The sequence below is a fragment of the Bos grunniens genome, chromosome 12 (genome assembly GCF_055505025.1).
Source record: "Bos grunniens cultivar Pamir isolate PY7600 chromosome 12, Bosgru_T2T1.0, whole genome shotgun sequence".
NCBI lineage: Eukaryota > Metazoa > Chordata > Mammalia > Artiodactyla > Bovidae > Bos > Bos grunniens.
The window spans coordinates 26813444-26832936 of NC_141176.1; the positions used below are offsets into that span (position 1 = coordinate 26813444).

At 38.5% G+C, this 19493-nt stretch overlaps 1 protein-coding gene and 1 non-coding gene across 33 annotated transcripts in view; both read left to right on the plus strand.

The window, feature by feature from the left end:
* Positions 1-19493, plus strand: part of LOC147361561 (uncharacterized) — a 631042-nt gene that overhangs the window by 130575 nt on the left and 480974 nt on the right. The gene's annotated exons all lie outside the window — the stretch shown is intronic.
* On the plus strand, positions 3434-3505 carry TRNAC-GCA (transfer RNA cysteine (anticodon GCA)). The gene has a single exon. It is a non-coding gene; the product is annotated as a tRNA-Cys (tRNA).

Genomic DNA, 19493 nt, shown 5'->3' on the forward strand with positions numbered 1-19493 from the left:
CAACTGGGAAGTGACATTGACTGTTTTCTCACCCCAGCTCTTTATCTATGATCAATTCAGTTAATTCTGTCCATCCTTAATATCTTTAAAACGTTCCCCCCTCTCTTGTCCACTGATGCTGATTTCACTAAAGCCACCTGGGTTTTACAGTAGCAGCCTCTGAACTAGAGACTGGCTTCTTTAGTCTTGGCCCCTCTTTCCTTCTGTGAAGGTGCACACAGGTGGTCTCCACTCTAGATGGATCGTTACTCCCATAAGCTGTAGAGAGTCAATAATTTTCTTACTCTGCCTTTTCTCTATACAAGTCTCTGCCCAGTCCCGGTTGGTAGAACATTCCTAACCACTTCTGGTTTGGTGCTGCTGGGTTGAAATTTATTGTTGCTCAAATAAACTTTTTCAAAAAATAATTTTTTGGCTGCTCCGAATCTTAGTTATGGCACGCTGAATCTTAGGTTTTCCTCATTACATGCAGGATCTTTTAGTCCTTGGCACATGGATCTAGTTCCCTGTTGTTGTTGTTGTTCAGTTGCTTAGTCGTGTCTGACTCTTTGTGACCCCATGGATTGCAGCATGCCAGGCTTCCCAGTCCTTCACCAGGGACCAAACCTAGGCTCCATGAATTTGAAGCGGGCAGTCTTAGCTGCTGGACCACCAGGGAAGTCCCTGCTTAAATAAGCTTTGAACTTTGAACACTCCAGAGTTCATCTTTTAATAGTGGCAAACCGAGGGCCCAGACTCTGGCCACTCTGCCTCTGGAGCCTCATTCTCCTGTGCCTCCTAGCCTTAGACTTGATGTTTCACCCCTGTAACTCTGAGTAGTTGTTCCAAATACAGATTGTTAGATCCTGTCTTCTAGGTCTCTGCTCTATTAGGACTTGCTTCCTATACCTCCTTTAGTCCTCAGCTGAAGTGTAGCATCTTTCAGGCTCTTCTCTGACCCGTCCTTCCTCCTCTTTTAGGTGCTCCAGTTCACACTCCCACCATGCTCTGTTTGCATCTCCAGCATTGCATTCAGCATCCTGGATGATATAATTGCCTGCTTTTTTAATATCTTTCCCTGACTGGGTTGTGTGCATCTGAAGGCAGGGACTGTGTTCTGTCTTCTGATGGAGGAATAACCTTTGGTTGCGGACTGATTGCATGTGGGATGGTGGAATTGCCAGGATTTCCATGTAGAAGGAGCTGAGTTGAGAGAGGGGGTTGGGGAATAAGATGAGGCTAAAATGTGAGCAGTGGCCAGACTCTGAAAACTTTCCAAGCCGTTGTCCATTTCTGAGTTATTTTTCCTCTTATTAATAGGCATTGTTTGGCTATGCTTTTCCAGACAAAAATGAAGCAGAATATAAATGCAATGTTTTTTGTTTTTCTTTCACAGAAGCAAAGAAAGTGATTTATCTCTTCATTTGGGGGGGAAAAAAAAAAAAGATCAGCTAACAAAGGGAGTGGTTGTAAACAATAGAATTAATTGCCTCTCCTAGGACTATTATTTGGTATCTATTTAAGGCTACTAGATTTTATTTTAATTACTCTGTTGTATACTCTATTTGCATATATTTGCATACCTCTCAGTGATGCCTTTAAGGAATCTAAGATGACTTCAGCTGTCTACAAGCCTTGCCTTCAGAGCTTAAAAAAAATAGAATAGCTCACAGAGAACAAAAGAAAGTGTCTCAGGGCAGAGATATGTCAGAACATCAAGGGTTCTCCTCTCAGTATTGTGAACCCAAGATCACATGCCCAATACACAGCAAGGCCAAGCAAATGAAAAAGTCAGAGTTCGGAATGCAGAAAGGTTTTTTTGCAAGGGCCACACAAGAAGAGCCGGGAAGCTGATGCCCAAATCAACTGAACTCCCCAAAGAGTTTCAGAGAAGCATTTTAAAAGACAAGGTGAGGGAGAAGAGTCTTAAGGTGTGTGATCAGTTCTTTAACAATTCTCCGATTGGTTGATGGTGAGGTAACAGAGCATTGCCAGAAGGGTTAACATTATCAATCCTCAGGCTCCACTACGTCTGGGGGCTACAGGCTCATGGTCTTCAAGTAGATTACCTAATTATTTCTGGTACTCTTTTCACAAGGTATGCTAGACTGAATAATGGGTTCCCAGAGACTTTATATCTAATCCCCAGGATGTAAAATATGTTACCATAAAAGACAAACTGGTATTTGCAGACATAATTAAATTAAGGTTTTTGAAATGGAAGATTGTTTTGCATTATCTGATTGAGACCAGTATTATCATAAGGATTATATAAAAGAGAAGGGTATGTGGTGTGATAATGGAGGCAGAGATTGGAGTGATATGCTTTGGATATGGAGGAAGGGACCATAAGCCAAGGAATGTGGGTGGGCACTAGAAGCTGAAAAAAAGAAGGGAATTGTAGTCTCCCCTCAGAACCTCTAGAAGGAACCGTCCCTGCCAACGTCTTGATTTTAGCTGATTGAACCTTGCTTTGTATTTCTGATCTCCCAGAAATATAAGGGGGGTTGTATTTGTGTTGTTTTAAGACAAGTGGTGGTGACTTGTTACAGTGACAATAGCAAATACATAAATTAAAGCAAAACAAATCTTTGTGATTTTCCAAGTGTGCGAGCGTGCTCAGTTGGGTCCAACTCTTTGCAACCCCGTGGACTGTAGCCTGTCAGGCTCCTCTGTCCATGGGATTTCTCAGGCAAGAATACTGGAGTGGGTTGCCATTTCCTTCTCCAGGGGAACTTCCTGACCCAGGGATTGAACCCCATGGCTCAAAGGCAGATTCTTCACCACTGCACCACCTGGGAAACCCCAGGACCCTCTGGAAAACACCAACGTCAGTTTAGGTGTAAAAAACGCTTTGAATTTTCTCCCCATTTTAAAATCTGATACTGAAAGGAAAAAGTCAGAAGTTTGGGGAAATTTGGTCCCTTATTAACAGAGTAACTCCCGAAGTGTCTCAGTGGTAAAGAATTCTGCTGCCAATGCAGCAGATGCAGGAGACTGGGTTTAATTTCTGGGTCAGGAAGGTCCTTGGAGGAGGAAATGTCAGCCCACTCCGGTATTCTTGCCTGGGAAATCTCATGGACAGAGGAGCCTGGCAGGCTACAGTCTATGGGGTTGCAAAGAGTTGGATAGGACTAAGCATGTATGCACACAGACATATGTATGAATACATATATGTGTCAAACTTGAGTTGTATATATACACACACACATATATGTAATCTTTGCTTCTGCTTATACTGCAATGGGCTTTTCCTTGAAGTTGTATTATTCAGGGTTTCTCATATAATATATATACATTTATACATATAAAACTATGCTTTCTGACAAATGTTATATTTTATCTTATTAGAAATTACCCCCAGAAAAGAATTATCCACGTGTAACTAAATCATTTTGCTGTAGAGCAGAAATTAGCACATTTTAAATTAGTTGGACTTAAACAAAATTTGGCTTCCCTGGTAGCTCAGATGGTAAAGCGTCTGCCTGCAATGCAGGAGACCCAGGTTCGATCCCTGGGTTGGGAAGATCCCCTGAAGAAGGAAATGGCAATCCACTCCAGTATTCTTGCCTGGAAAATCCCATGGATGGAGGAGCCTGGTAGGCTACAGTCCATGTGATCGCAAAGAGTCAGAAACAACTGAGTGACTTCACGTTCACTTTCCACAAAATTTAAAAAATTATCCAGATACCCAAAGATTATTTATTAATTAACCCAATTTAATATTATCTTAAGTTCTTAATGTTAACTAAAGATCTTGAATATTATGTGTAAATTGGTATATTATAGAACACAGTCACTGATGACATTAAACAGATTTAATTATCAGAATTGTAATTTAATTTGTTTAATTTGTTACCAGAATTTGTTTAAATTAAATAATTTTATGTTTTTTATAACCCCAAATTTTATATGAAATATGTTGTCTTGTCTGAACAGTAAACACATAGGAGTTTTGAGGACTTCAGATGAAATTGTTTATTCATGAGAAAAAAAAATAGAAATCTATTGTTAAATGTTTTCTTGTATTATAGTCTACATAGATAAAGTCAGGGAGAAGATATATAGCTGCTTTTAAACTGAAGTGGTCAAACAAGTCTAATATGTCCAAGGATTCACTTTGGTTACATAAACTTGGGTTTTTACATAAAAATGCTTCTCAGCAAGCAGTTTTCCTGTTAGCTATTTGTTGGTTTGTGGATTTGGGAAATGAATGATAACATATTTAAAGTATTAGAAGTTTAGTTTACTTTCTGGGAATTCTGGTAATATTAGATTTTTGTACAGGCTTATTATTATTTATAACACAATCAGAACAGAGCTTCTTTGTGAGGTTTTATAATCTATTTTGTTAATACTTGCCCAGTGTAGTTACGTATTTGAGACTTAGGCAACAAGAGGGAAGTGAAAGTGAAGTTGCTCAGTCGTGTCCGACTCTTTGCAGCCCCATGGACTGTAGCCTACCAGGCTCCTCCGTCCATGGGATTTTCCAAGCAAGAATACTGGAGTGGGTTGCCATTACCTTCTGCAAACAAGAGGGAAAGAAAAATGAAGTCTCTCAGTCATGTCTGACTCTTTGTGACCACATGAACTTCAGCCTACCAGGCTTCTCCATCCATGGGATTTTCCAGGCAAGAATACTGGAGCGGATCGTCATTTCCTTCTCCAGGGGATCTTCCCAACCCAGGGATCGAACCTGGGTCTCCTGCATTGCAGGCAGATGCTTTACCATCTGAGCCACCAGGGAAGCCAAACAAGAGGGAAAGATGTTCTCAACGACAAACAGCTGGACAAATAGCTTGACTCTCCAGTTCTGCAACATCAGCCATAGGTCAAAAATCACAAAACACAAGTGGACACTTTAAAAAACTGATTTGAGCTTGCCAACAACTCGACAAAGAAATGAATATGCCAGCAAACCAGATTTTCTGCTTTTTTCCTGATCTCTATCATATGTTTGGGAATCTTGTGATAGGACAACCCCCCTCCCCACCTCCACCACACACACAAACTGCCAAAATGTTATCTTTAAAATTTTAAAATATTACTCTCATACAGATATAGACTAAATGCATGTAAAAGACTTATTTAATTCATTGGTAAGGGAACCAGACAAGTGGTAAAGCTGGTTCAAAATGCATTTGAGGCAAAGTGCATTTAAAGGCAATGAAGAAAAGAAAAAAAAAAAAGATTGCCAGGTAGATACAAATTTGTTTTATAAAGTGCAATAAAGGTATAATCTTTGGAGTTATTTTTTTCTGCACAAAAATCATTTAATTTCTATAAGATAAAAATCTGATAATCACAGTTTAACTTCATAGCTTCTGAACCCTAATGAACAGTAAATGGTATGACAAAGGTACAGTCCCATGGAGAATTAAATATTCCCTTCATGGGTCTATCAGACAATGATTCAGTATAACAGTGAAACAGGACAAGCAACCTTCCTTTTTCCTCATTTTGCAATTTTTTAACTTTATGAGTATGATATTCTCCTGTAGTTGGCCCCAGGGAACTTACACAGAAATGTAGATTTCCACTCTCAGGAAGGGAAGGTCTCTCTAATTCATTCAACAAAAATATTTGACATGTATTTTGTGCTAGACACTGTACTGGGCCCAAGAGTATAGCAATAAGCAAATCATTGCAAAATATCTCATGGTCCTTACATTCTAGTAGTTTCCCTGGTGGCTCAGACAGTAAAAAAAAAATCCACCTGCAATGAGGGAGACATGGGTTTGATCCCTGGGTTGGGAAGATCCCCTGGAGGAGGGCAGTAGGAGGAGACAGATTATAAGCAACAGGTGTCTACATGTTAGGTGGAGACTGTTGGGGTGTTGAGATGTGTGACAGTGTCAAATGATGGAAAGTGCTAAGAATCAAGCAAGAAGTGGGAAAGGGGAATGTTACCATTTTTAGGAAACACTCATAGAAGTGACACTTGAGTGGATATAAAGGGAGCGAGGAGGACTGGTGCCAAGGTTGGGCACAGGGAGATGATGGAGTTTGTATTGTGCTCCCTCGGAGAGAAGGATGTGAAGAGGGAAACTTCTAACAGTCAGGTATGGACTTAGATGCCATTTCAGAACTTTGGCGTTATTGCATGTAACCATTGGGTGGTCAAATACTGTGCAATAATCATGCATAATAACCATTGTATGGTTCTAAAAGTTTGGCCTTTACCATGGCTGATAAATTTGGGGCTCAGCTTTTGAATCATAGATTATATTTGGTTAATTTTTAATAATAAAGACATTTAAGTGATAAAATAATTATTATATTCCTTTAAGGATTTTTAAAAATGATATAATGTCATAGATGCTATTCCACCTCCTGCTTTAAGCTCTTTTGGGAGAGAAAAAAAAATGCTACATCATGTTTTAGTCTTTTCTTTTCCTTTATAAGCCTGTCTGGAAAGTGCCTGTCATTGATTTTGATCTGAAAAACTCTATCTTTTTTCCGTAACTTAATTTCATTTCTACAAAAGAAAAGTACCACTTATAATATTGTATATGTCATGCAGAGAAGAGTAGAAATATTAATTGCCAGTGCTTCAGTCTAATTTGTGCATCTCTCAGAAATGTCAGTAATAGGCAGCATGCACTTCTGAGGATGGTGAGTCAGCAGAACAGAGAGCGCTTAAATAGAAATAACCCAAGCATGTGATAAAAGGTACTCAAGGGTGATTGGCAACCCTGGTAGGATGGTGCACCAGTTAACTTGATAATATGAAGACACCCAGAAGACTGTATTACCTTGGAAATACTAATGGAACCAAGTAGTCTTAAAACAGGCCCTTTATGTCATTAAGGATGATTTTTTTCAGCACTACCACATCACAGGCTCTGCAGTATTTTGGTAGTAACAGATCTGAATCAGCAATGCAAGGGGAATTTCAATTTTGGTTAAAATTCCTGCTTGACCGTAACTTCTTCTCTTTTCAAATCAAGTTGAGTCAAGTTATTTGTGTATGTACACAGTTAGAAACTCTTTGTGGGCAGCTACTGCCTTCATAGGTGTACTGGCAAAGTTTGCAGATATGAATAACAGCACTGTCTCTGAATCTCATGCCACTCATGGACACTGATCATGACAGTAACTGCTACTGAGTTGCCATGTGCACAGCACCAGACACTGTAAGAAGTGCTATGTAGATGTGCTCTTATCTAATCCTCTCAGCAACTTTAGGACTAAATCTTAAAGATAAATCTGTTACTCAGAAAATTAAAATAGTTTGTCCAAAACTATGTGGCTTTGTGTAAGTCCTAAGCTTGGGGTTTGAATTTTCTTTCTACCATGCTAGTTACTCTGCCCTCAGATAATCTTTTCAGTTTTTCATAAGAACCATAATAAGCAAATGGAAATGTTTAAAATTCTTCATGTATTACAATCTTAGGTTAAAGTGCCAAATAAGGTCACACATGGAAAGAAACTTTAGTGTAGATTGAAAAATGAGGACTTTTTTACTTTTATAGCTCTGTCCCACTTAGAATCACTTTTCATCTAGTAGGGGAAAAAAAGCAATTTCATGAAGTGCTAATTATAATCAACTTGCATCTGTATAAGGACCTTAAGCCCTCCTCTTGCATATTCCATTATATAATTCCCCCCTTTCTAGGCCTGACAGCACTGAAAAGGTTTATACCTGGACTTGTAGTTCGATATACCGGTGAAAACATATGATGTTTTTTCCAATTTCAAATTTCTTCTCTTTTCCTGAATATTAGTTTATAGAAGGGCCTTGCTATGTACTGCGATACATATCAAATTCAACTAAAAATCAGAGTAAATCTCAGGTTCTTTCTGCATGTGAGAGAAGTCTGCTTCTTCTGTTGATTTTTTCCTAATAGGGTTACAGATTTCAGTAATTTTTTAATTGAGGGGAAGAGATCAAATATCTTATTTCTTAGCTTTTCTTTTCATAATCCAGATATGCTATAGAGGCTACTGGAATGGTTTTTACCACTCAGCACAAATGTTATAGCTTGATGCAGTTGTTTTTGCTAAAGTATAATGGCCTTTACTGCCCTAAAACCACTTCACTAAGGTTCAGAGAGGAAGCTTTTTCCCCCCAGAAACAACTTTAAAAGGCACTCTGTGATTTCAGTGGTTAGGGGCCAGGTTAGTTCCCAGAAGACATAAATGGAAACAGCTTTTCCAGAAGCACAAGTCTCCATTCTAAGGAGTCCTGGCATTGTTACTTAGGTAGACTCAGACTTACTACTTCTTATGTTGTGAGAGATACCAGCTCGATGGTAGTACCTCTTTCTGTGTGGGCCCTATGCCTAGAAGATGCATCAGTCAGGATTCCTTGTAAAACTGACAGCACACCCATATAGGGTAACTGAGGAAGATTTAATGAAGGGTCTCATTTCCAGTGTGTAACTAGGATTAGGAAATCCATAAAGGATGGTGAAGGCAGTCAATAGGAGGGGTATTTACTTGTGCCATGGCCTGTGGGGGCAAAGGGAAGGAAGTGACTATTAGAACCTGGAGCAATATAGCTATAAGAAAAGTCCCTGAGGAGGAGCTGTGGCCTCAGCAGAGCAACCTCCGCCAGCTGTGACCTGGGAGCAGGGAGCTGGGGAAGTAAGTACCTGGTCCCTGTTCTGCTAGCGTGTTCTGACCCCTTATTGGTGCTTCCCCTTGGCTGGGTCTAAATGGAAGCCGGATTAAAGCCTTGGGTGAAACAACTAGGTTAGTGGATTAAAAATGGATATGTGACTTCAAGGATGGCTGTTCATTCATCCATTTATTCAAGGAAATATGTATGTCTTTTGTTTTGTTTTTTCCTGGTTACCTTTTGGCACACTGATGATGAGCACTGGCATTACAAAGACACAACCTTGCTTTCTTGAAGCTTACCATTTTATAAAGGAAGGCAGATAATCAGACAATTAACCAACAATGAAGTTACAGCATAGTGCTTACAGCAGAAGTTTAAGCAAAGTGCAACTGAATCGCAATTAAAAAGAGGTGTCAACTGTCAGTTCTCCAAAAAGACCTGTTGACTAAGCAACGTTTAGTTTGGTGAAAGTGAAAGTCGCTCAGTTGTGTTCGACTCTTTGTGACCCCATGGACTATACAGTCCATGGAATTCTCCAGGCCAGAATACTGGAGTGGGTAGCCTTTGCCTTCTCCAGGGGATCTTCCCAGCCCAGGGATCAAACCCAAATAAAATGAGTTTATTAAACATAGCCAAACTATCAGTGTCCAGAGTTTTTGATATAATAGTTTCGGGTTGGTAAGCACACAGTGAGTTGATGAGTGAGTCTTGATGAGCACTCTGTCTTGATATGTAAACTACTTGAATTGACTCATTGTTTTATCTTATAGGAACAAATATTTCCTGGAGGAAAGAGCAAAGTTATTTTTGCTTCTGAATATTTTTTAACATAGGAAAAAGAAAATATTTTTGGTTCCAGGACTATTTTACAAAGACAGTAAATTAATTCAATTTCAGTCTCAGAATCAAGAAAGAAAGTAACATTTATTAAACACCAGTTATTAACCAGGTAATACTGCATGCTTTAGTCTTCACTCTAGCCCTTAAGAGTTAAGTAGTATTATTAGTTGACTCATTCCAAATGACCCTGATGCTAGGAAAGCTTGAGGGCAGGAGGAGAAGGGGGCAACAGAGGTTGAGATAGTTGGCATCACTGACTCAGTGGACATGAGTCTGAACGAACTACGGGAGGTAGAGAAGGACAGGGAAGCCTGGCGTGCTGCAGTCCATGGGGTCACAGAGAGTTGGACACAGCTTAGCAACTGAACAACAGCATTCCTGTTTTATAGATGAGGACAGTGAGACTCAATTACCCAAGGTCACAGAGCAACTGAGAGTGCCAGGAATTTACTTTCCTGTGGGAGTGGAGAGTTGGGGAAAGATAATAAAAGGAGAGAATATTCTAGATGACCTCAAAGATACATAAGATTTCAACAATTGGGGAAGAGAAGATGGATAGGAATGGGGAGAATGAATTCAGGGAAAGGAAACAGTATGAATAGTCTTCACCCCAAGGTGTCACAGTGCCTAACACGTTTTAGGGAAGGCCTGCAGGTTTGTGGAAGATTGGTAAGAGGCATGAGGAACCCATGTAATTAGAATTAGGGCTCATGAAGAGAAACACTTTTCTTCATCTCCTTCTGTTGCTTTTGTTAAATAGGGACTTTTACCAGCATGTCCACCTTCTCAGGACTGGATTGAGGATGTAGCTTAAACTTGAACTTCCCAAGTCCTCAAAGCAAGGGGTCACTAAGCTGGTTAGTGAGATGGGGTGAAGTTCCCTGTGCTTTGTGGGCTGGTGTCTTAAATCTCGCTCTCTCGCTGAAAACGGTGGCCTGCCTTCTCTCCTGCCTTTGCTGCATTAGTTGCTTATTTTTCTATCCCCAGCTTGGAACAATGGTTGTATCATGTTAAATGTATACCTTCCATGATAAACATGGATTCAATGAGTGATTAAGTAAATATATGGAATGAAACATAACCATTTTGGGGAGTATTATTGGAAACAAGAATGGTTGTGAATAATTTTGTTCATTCCAAACATACCTGTTTTCTTATTCCTTGTAGACTCCAGAGGACTTGAAGAGATTTCTTGGTTTTCTATTTTTGTTTCTTTTTTTTTTTTTAAAGCACGAGTTTGTGATACTCTTTTATTGTTAACCTGAACGGATGTCACTGTTGGCTTGTTCCAGAGTGGATTACAGGCAACTAAAAGTAAGCTAGGTGTCAGAAATGATTGCATTTGAAAATTATCCTGGTTCTTCCCCTGAGTCATGGAACAAAGATCTCGCTCCTTGAAGTATCTTTTTAACCCTCCTCCTTTTTCTTTCCTTTTCCTTCCCCTTTTATGTGGCAGATACAGAGAGACATTCACAGGCATTCTGCCTCTGTTCTGTCTGTCTCTCTTCCACACACACACACACACACACACACAAACACACTTGGGCAGGTCATTGATAGAGAGCATCTTCTAGAAGCTGAAGCTAGTTCTCTACTTTCAAAGTGATGAGTCTCGTTGAGGCTAAACAGGGGCTGGAAGAGGTTTGAGTTTGCAGGGTAGTGGTCTTGTGTTTGGGGCTACACTTTACCTTGACCAATTGAACATCTTTGACCCTTTCTTACATCCGTTTGTTTTCCCCTGTCTGGTGGGATAACAGATCTGAATGTTCATAAAACATAGCTGTTCATTTTCAAAGTAATTAGTTTATGTTCCAGGCATAACTAAAATTCGATCAGATAATTGCTGGTTGACAGCATGTATACCCAAAGGTGATTTAGTCTGGTTTATCTTTTATTTTCAAGAACTAGTCATTTGAATATAAACCTTCGTAGAATGTTTAAGCCACCAGCATGATTCTTCACTAACGTTCCAAATAAACGATGTCTCTCTGATGTTTGTATATGGCAGAACCAATACAATATTGTAAAGTTTAAAAATAAAATTTAAAAAATAAAAAATAAAATAAATAAAACTGAAAAACCAGTAAAAAAAAAAAAAAAAGCAGTAAAAAATGACCGCAGGTGATTACCTGGTCAGTTTTACCACATTGGGATGAATTGGTCTAAAATTAGTTTTTTATCAGTCCTTAGGAAGATAAATTTAATTCTTCCTCTCCCAAATGTGTCTTAATATCTTTATAATCCTAATTCAAGTTTTTCATCACAGGAAGATAAATATATAGTATGTATCTTTTTCTTTTTTTTTTAAACAAACCTACATTTTAAAAATCCATTTTAAATGAATTAAAATTTGCAACTATGTAAGTAATTTGAACAATTTTGTTATTTTGTTTACCAAAGCAGATGGAAACAGTTAATTGTGAATACACTGGGAAATGAGCCATTTCCAATTCAGACAGGTAATCATAGATATTTGGGAAAGATGTTTGCCAAACCATGATAAAAGGATAGTACCAATCACCAAGCATCATTTTTACTTAACTAAGGCAATAAAATTATGTTTTCTGACATAAATTTATACAGAACCAGCATATCTTCATTTGGCCTTAAGCTGTGTTAGTCACAACTATTATCCATGTGGGTTTTATAGGTATTTTCAGGCTACTTTTATTTTTCCTATTTTATAGAGAAGAAACCAAGATGCTCATCTGTTATTTTCTTCTCGATCTTGTTTCTGAAGAGTCAGACTCACAATTTGAATTTAATGGGACTCTCTACCTCCTATTGTGAAGAAAGGTTTTCTAAAGAAATAAATTAATTCTAAAGAATTCAATTCATAAATTAAAATTTGTGAAATTTCTGAAATCAATTAAACTGGAACCTTAAGTGTTGAATAGCGCTTAGTGAGTTAATGGCTTCTTGTGACATATTAACTTGAAAGAAAAGTACTCAAAATGTACAACATAATTAGAAATTAGTGTTTTATCCAGTTTGGGGAGTTTTAGAAAATCCTAAATGAAAAACCTTCCACTGCACAGTGAAATATTGTTTGCTGTAGATATAAATATGGGTAGAAATATATTTGTTTACTATATTGAGTTTTACATATTTTAAAGCTTTATTTATTTGAGGTATAGTTGAAATATTAGTTTCAGGTGTACAATATAGTGATTCCACATTTTTCAAGGTTATAGTCCATTTCAAATCATTATAAAATGTGGGGTACATTTCTTGTGCTGTGCAATTTATTCTTGTAGCTTATTTATTTTATACATGATAGTTTGTCCCTCTTAATTCCCTACCACTAGTTTGTTCTCTCTCTGAGTCTATTTCTGTTTTGTTACATTCATTCATTTTATTTTTTAGATTCTACAAATAAGTGATCATGTAGAGTATTTGTCTTTCTCTGTCTGACTTATTTCACTAAGCACAATACCCTCTAGGTATTTTTGATGGAAAAGCACTTTCTTTTTTCCTTTTTTTTTTTTAATTTATGTATTTTTTTGAGGCTAATTACTTTACAATATTGTATTGGTTTTGCCATACATTCTGTCATTAAAAATATTTATTTTTAATTATGTTACTCTATTTTTGTTTTTGAAAATGTACATGTAAAATTACAAAAATTTAAAACTACACAAAAATAAAAAACAAGCCTTCTTTCTGCTACATTTCAAAATTCTCAGCTCCCCTTCTAGAGTTAATGACTATAATAAATGGTCTATCATTTAACAAAATTTTATGCATATATAAGTGTCTATCCACATTGTTTTCTTTAAACACAAACTATTAACATGCTATACAAACTTACCCTTACTTTGATTCTTTTGTTTAACCATTTATCTGAGAGATTGTTCCATATTGTCTTGTAAATTTTGTTTTGGGCTACTTTTATTTTTGCAAGATAAAAATCTTATTTTTTATCTTTTTTTAAACAGCTACAAAATATTCTCTTGTATGAAAGAACCCTAATTTATCTAATGTGTCTTCAGTTTAACAATCACCTCAGATAAATGAACAAGAAGACTTTCATATTTTTTTCTTTCTCTTTCTTACTTTTTCATGTGTTGAGGCTTGGCTTGTCCTGACACTTGTATCACCCCTCTGCTCTACTATGCCTCAGCAAACAATTTATATGACATGTGGTTTACTTTTCCACATTCCCACAATCTCAAATTCTGTTTGCAAGCTTACTTTTACAATGAATCGAGGATTTGGGATCTTTGTGATAATCTGTTGAAAACTAAGTTGAGGTTCGTCAGTCCAGGAGTCTTGAGCCGCTGTGTCATTTAAGTCATTTTCATTCTGTCAGTCCTGCCCAAGAGGAATTCAATATTTTCCCATGACAGTCTCTGTCTGGATAAATAATCTAATCCACACAGTTGTTAATAAAATTGCTTATTTATTGTATTGATGAACTTTGTCAGAGTCAAAATATAAATATCAGTAAGTGAATGCTCAAGTTATGAAAAAGCACCGTAACCTATTCTTCAGTTAAGCAAAACACATTAAGTATCTGCAGTGTTACTGGTAATAGGCTAGGTATGGAGGTGCAAAGACCTCCTAGGTGGTGTTAATGGTAAAGAACCCGCCTGCCAGTGCAGAAGACATAAGAGATATGTGTTCAGTCCCTGGGTAGGGAAGATCCACTGGAGGAGGGAAGAATTCATGCCTGGAGAATCCCATGGACAGAGGAGCCTCGTGGGCTACAATCCATACGGTCTCAAAGAGTCAGACAAGACTGAAGCAACTTAGCACACACCCATGCATAGAGAAACAAAGATAAATGGAGTATGGTTTTTGCCCTTAAAGGGCTTGCATTAGATTTCAGCAATAGATATAAAAAGAGACAATGTCTTTTCAAAGGTGGAGGCTTGATTTTTGCATCATGCTATTTTCCATGTATTGAAAGCTTGCATACATCAAAAAACTGTGTTAAAACAAGGTAACTGGGGTCTACTTGGATTATTTCAACCACTTCAATGACTATAACCCTGTAGCTCAGACCTAACCTATGGGTAGTGACCTTGAATGTTACAAGTACACTATGAAGCATGCTATCTTATTTGTCTCTCTGTCTCTCTTTTTGGGCTGTGCCAGGTTGTTTGTGGGATCCCTGACCAGGTATCAAACCCAGGCCCTGGCAGTTAAAGCAACAATTTCTAACAACTAGACACCCAGGGAATGGCCTGAAGCATGGTATCTTAGAAATCACAGAGCAGAAAGGATCACAGACCACAGGATTTATTAAATAAACTTAACACACACAATAATATCAAGAGTAAAGAGATAGAGTAAGTAAACGTTCTTAGATTAGGGTACAAGCAGATGGAAAGACCATCGTATCTAAGACCTGGAGTTCACAAGGCTCACGTATCCTCTTTTCCTCTCTGTCTCTCTTTGCCACTGTTGTCCTCCCTGCTCATAGTATGCTTGTGAGGACCAGAGTTGATGATTGAGGTGGAACTTCACAGGTAGTAGTCCTGGGCCATGTATATACTTGTTTTATTAGAGACACTCAAGACCAAGGACATTTGGACATCACAGTGAATTGTCAGCCTGCTAAATAGCCATGGGTCTTATGTGTGATTACAAATAGGTGTAGAGTACTCGAGTCATCTGGGGTAGAGTGCAAATGGGGCCAGAATGACATACTAGATGTCACCAATGGATGACCAAATTTGAGGGTGACATAGTATTCATCCTGAAGTTGGCATGATTTGGTCTTTTCATTCCTTTCCACCTCCAAACAATCTTGTTTATTCTATCATGGTTTTTATTAATCAGTTGTTGGCATGTCTTACAGGTTGCTAACTTGCCGTGTATTTTAACATAGCACATGAGTTCTACCTATGTCTCATGAGAAACTTGCTTACTTATTACCTGCTTGCTTATTATGTACATATAACATAGCCTATAAGTTTTACCTATTTTTTATAATTTATATGAACTATATTTAACATTTCTTATGGGTTCAGACCCTCCCATTTGTTTTCTTATCTTCTATAGTACAATTGAATATTCTCCAACAATATGGGAAATGCACATTTTGAGACTTTGTTCTTGAATTCCAATCTCATTTTGTATATGGGTTTTGAGACTCAAGTTCAATAGTTCCAAATTGGACTCATCATCTTTCACTATAAATGCTTCCTTGAATATTCTACAGTGATTGTTGACATGAATTCTCACCTTAGTCTTAAAATTCTCTTTACGTCTTCCCTCTCTTTACCAGAATCAACAAAGAATTTGCTTTTACCCTAAAATTATCTCTTTTATCTTCTATTTCTGATGTTCCTAGGCTTTTCAACTTGCTGACAGTTTTATTTTTCTGCAATACAAGCTGATTCATAGCTACTTGTTCAGCCTTCTCCCATCTCAATCCCTCCCCCAGTATTACTTGCAATTTTTCCTAAATACCATGCATATTCATACATATGAGTATTAGCATATAAAATAGTAAAAAAAATTGAAATAATTATAAATTCACAGGAAGTTGGATAACTGACATAGGTCTTATTTATGTATGCTTCATCTATTTTGCCCCAGGTACCTGTTTTTTCTATGTTTGGGATATCACTCCTTCCCTTAACTGATTGACATATTAACATTTTAACCAACCTTCTTTTAATACCCAGCTTCAAAGTCATAAAGCTTTCCAAACTTCACCCCACTGTTGCTGAATTAATCTACTTCTTCCTTAGTGCTGAGTTTTTCCCACATGGCATCATAACTATCTTCTCTGAGAATCCATAACATCTTTGAGAACAAGGACTGTGTTTTATTCATCTTGGAAATCACAGGATGTAGCTCAAAGCTTGGCACATATTAAGTCCCCAAGGCTTCAGTGATACATGAACCGTGAACTTCCAGATGTTCAAGCAGAGGAACCAGAGATCAAATTGCCAACATCCAATGGATCATCGAAAAAGCAAGAGAGTTCCAGAAAAACATCTATTTCTGCTTTATTGACTATGCCAAACCCATTGGCTGTGTGGATCACAATAAATTGTGGAAAATTCTGGAAGAGATGGGAATCCCAGACCACCTGACCTGCCTCTTGAGAAACCTGTATGCAGGTCAGGAAGCAACAGTTAGAACTGGACATGGAAGAACAGACTGGTTCCAAATAGGAAAAGGAGTACGTCAAGGCTGTATATTGTCACCTTGCTTATTTAATTTATATGCAGAGTACATCATGAGAGACGCTGGGCTGGAGGAAGCACAAGCTGGAATCAAGATTGCCGGGAGAAGTATCAATAACCTCAGATATGCAGATGACACCACCCTTATGGCAGAAAGTGAAGAAGAACTAAAGAGCCTCTTGATGAAAGTGAAAGAGGAGAGTGAAAAAGTTGGCTTCAAGCTCAACATTCAGAAAACTAAGATCATGGCATCCAGTCCCATCATTTCATGGCAAATAGATGGGGGAACCGTGGGAACAAAGTCAGACTTTATTTTTTTAGGCTCCAAAATCACTGCAGATGGTGACTGCAGCCATGAAATTAAAAGACATTTACTCCTTGGAAGGAAAGTTATGACCAAACAAGGCAGCATATTAAAAAGCAGAGACATTACTTTGCCAACAAAGGTCCATTTAGTCAAGGCTATGGTTTTTCCAGTGGTTGTGTATGAGTGTGAGAGTTGGACTATAAAGAAAGCTGAGCACCGAAGAATTGATGCTTTTGAACTGTGGTGTTGGAGAAGACTCTTGAGAGTCCCTTGGACTGCAAGGAGATCCACCCTGTCCATCCTAAAGGAGATCAGTCCTGGGTGTTCATTGGAAAGACTGTTGTTGAAGCTGAGACGCCAGTACTTTGGCCACCTGATGCGAAGAGCTGACTCGTTTGAAAAGACCCTGATGCTGGGAAAGATTGAGGGCAGGAGGAGAAGAGGATGACAGAGGATGAGATGGCTGGATGGCATCACTGACTCAATGGATATGAGTTTGGGTAGGTAGGCTCTGGGAGTTGGTGATGGACAGGGAGGCCTGGCGTGCTACAGTTATGGGGTCACAAAGAGTTGGACATGACTGAACTACTGAACTGAATAAAAATATTGTGAATTTGCTAGAAATTATATTTTATTTCAAGAAAACAGGATGTAAAAGTACAATTGTACAAAGCAGATGCATTTAGTAGGTGGTGTTTTAGTAAGTGTTAGTCCCTTAGTTGTGTTTGACTCTCTGGGACCCTATGGATTGTAGCGTACCAGGTTCCTCTGTCTGTGGAATTCTCCAGGCAAAAATATTGGAGTGGGTAGTCATTCCCTTCTCCAGGAGATCTTCCTGACCCAAGTTTGAACCTGAGTTTCCCACATGGCAAGCAGGTTCTTTACTGTCTGAGCTGCTAAGGGATGTTATTGCAGATTCCTTTCAATATGATATTTCCTGGAAAATTTTAAATATAATTCAGTTTCCAAAAAAAAAATTACTATTATGTTCATGAGTACATCTATTGAATAGTATGTGATAAATGTTGAAGAAGTATGCAAGTAAAAAATCCCAGCCTAAATTTTGGAACCAGTTTTATTCTCTGTCCTTCCTTTCTGTTACAAAGATGTAGTAATAACATCACTTCTGGGATCAGGGATTCTTACTTTCTGCTCTGTTGACTCCTGTCTCATTCTCTGGGAGAAAAGTTGCATGTGATCTGAATGTGTGTTGACTTCTCCAGGCTCTGCGTGTGAATGAAGAGGCCACATGAACATGGTGACCTGTCCCTCCTCAGAGTCTCCTAAGCTTTGTCTCACTAGTGGCCTTGATCAAGACTTCGAATCTTCTCCCTCTCTAGCTACCCCAGCAGTTTAGCTGAGGGAAGCTGCTGACTACAGTGGCTGCATCTGGCAACCCATTTGCTGTGCTGGGGTGGTGGGCACTTTCTGGCTGCTGTTCATCCTTATCCTATAGCTTCCATTGCTGCACAAAGGTTGTGACAGAAACAGTAATGCACACCCATCACGCGCACCAAAAGTGTTTGTATGAACAGCTTTTAAAAAGGCATTATGTTGACATTGCAGTTAAGATTGTGATGGCAGGAAAATGAGGAAGAAAGTGAAAACAAGACTGCGATATAGATAGAGGAAATAGGTAAATGTGGTACTTCTCATATGCGTGCTCACTTCCTTAGCTATCGCTGATGAAAATCTTGCCTAACAACACACCACCCGCCCTGGCTGGCTTCACCACGTCTTAGCACCTGGTCATATCTCTGAACTCTGTTGGAGTCATATTCTCTCCCTTGTTAACAATATAAACTCAAATTTATATCCAACGTCTCATAAGTTTCTTCATAAAAAAAAACATTTTCTTCCCTTTCTGAGGAAGGTTAGACCTAATCCGTGAGTCTGGTTTAGGCTATCTTGTCCTCTCTATTTTTTGTGTCTTTTCCAACTACACTTTTCCCCAGGGCTCCTGCAAACACTCTTCTCACCTCCGAAAGTGCAAATATGAAAAGCCCTCATGTCAGGCATGGTAGGAAGATCCTGCTGTAGGTTGGTTAAGTTTGAAGTTTAAGGAGGGAGGGTTGTTTTCCCCATAATCGCGATCCCTGTTAATGAACGATGCATGTTCTAAACATTTACCACAGTGTCTTTTGTCTTTGTTCTCTCACTGAATTAAAAATAAAGTATGGATTTTTTTCAAGACAAGTGAAGTTTTTTAATTCACCAGAGGATTAAAAACAGAGAAGAATTGCACTTCATGTCCCCCTGTTGACTTTAGGAGCAACTGGTGTTCGGAAATGATCACACAGGCATGTCTACTTCTGGGCACTGAAATTACTTTTCTCTCTTTTCATTCCCTGACATCTTAGAAGGGAAAACAAGGACTTTTCATCTGTTTTGGGACAAAGAACTGATGGAGTGAGTGACACAGCACTTTTATTCTTGGCAAGACTTGACATCGAAAGAGCAGTGGGAGATAGCTTTCAAGTGGGCCTTAGGAGAAAATTCAAAGGACTGTGTTTCTACAGGGTCAAGTATCTCTATCCTGAGAAAATCACTCAAAACAACAGGGCTAGAGGCAGTGGGCACTGTCACTCGCACATGCTGTTAGCTGTCACATTCTGTTCTGTCATGCAGAAGACCTTACAAGAATAGTGATTCATCG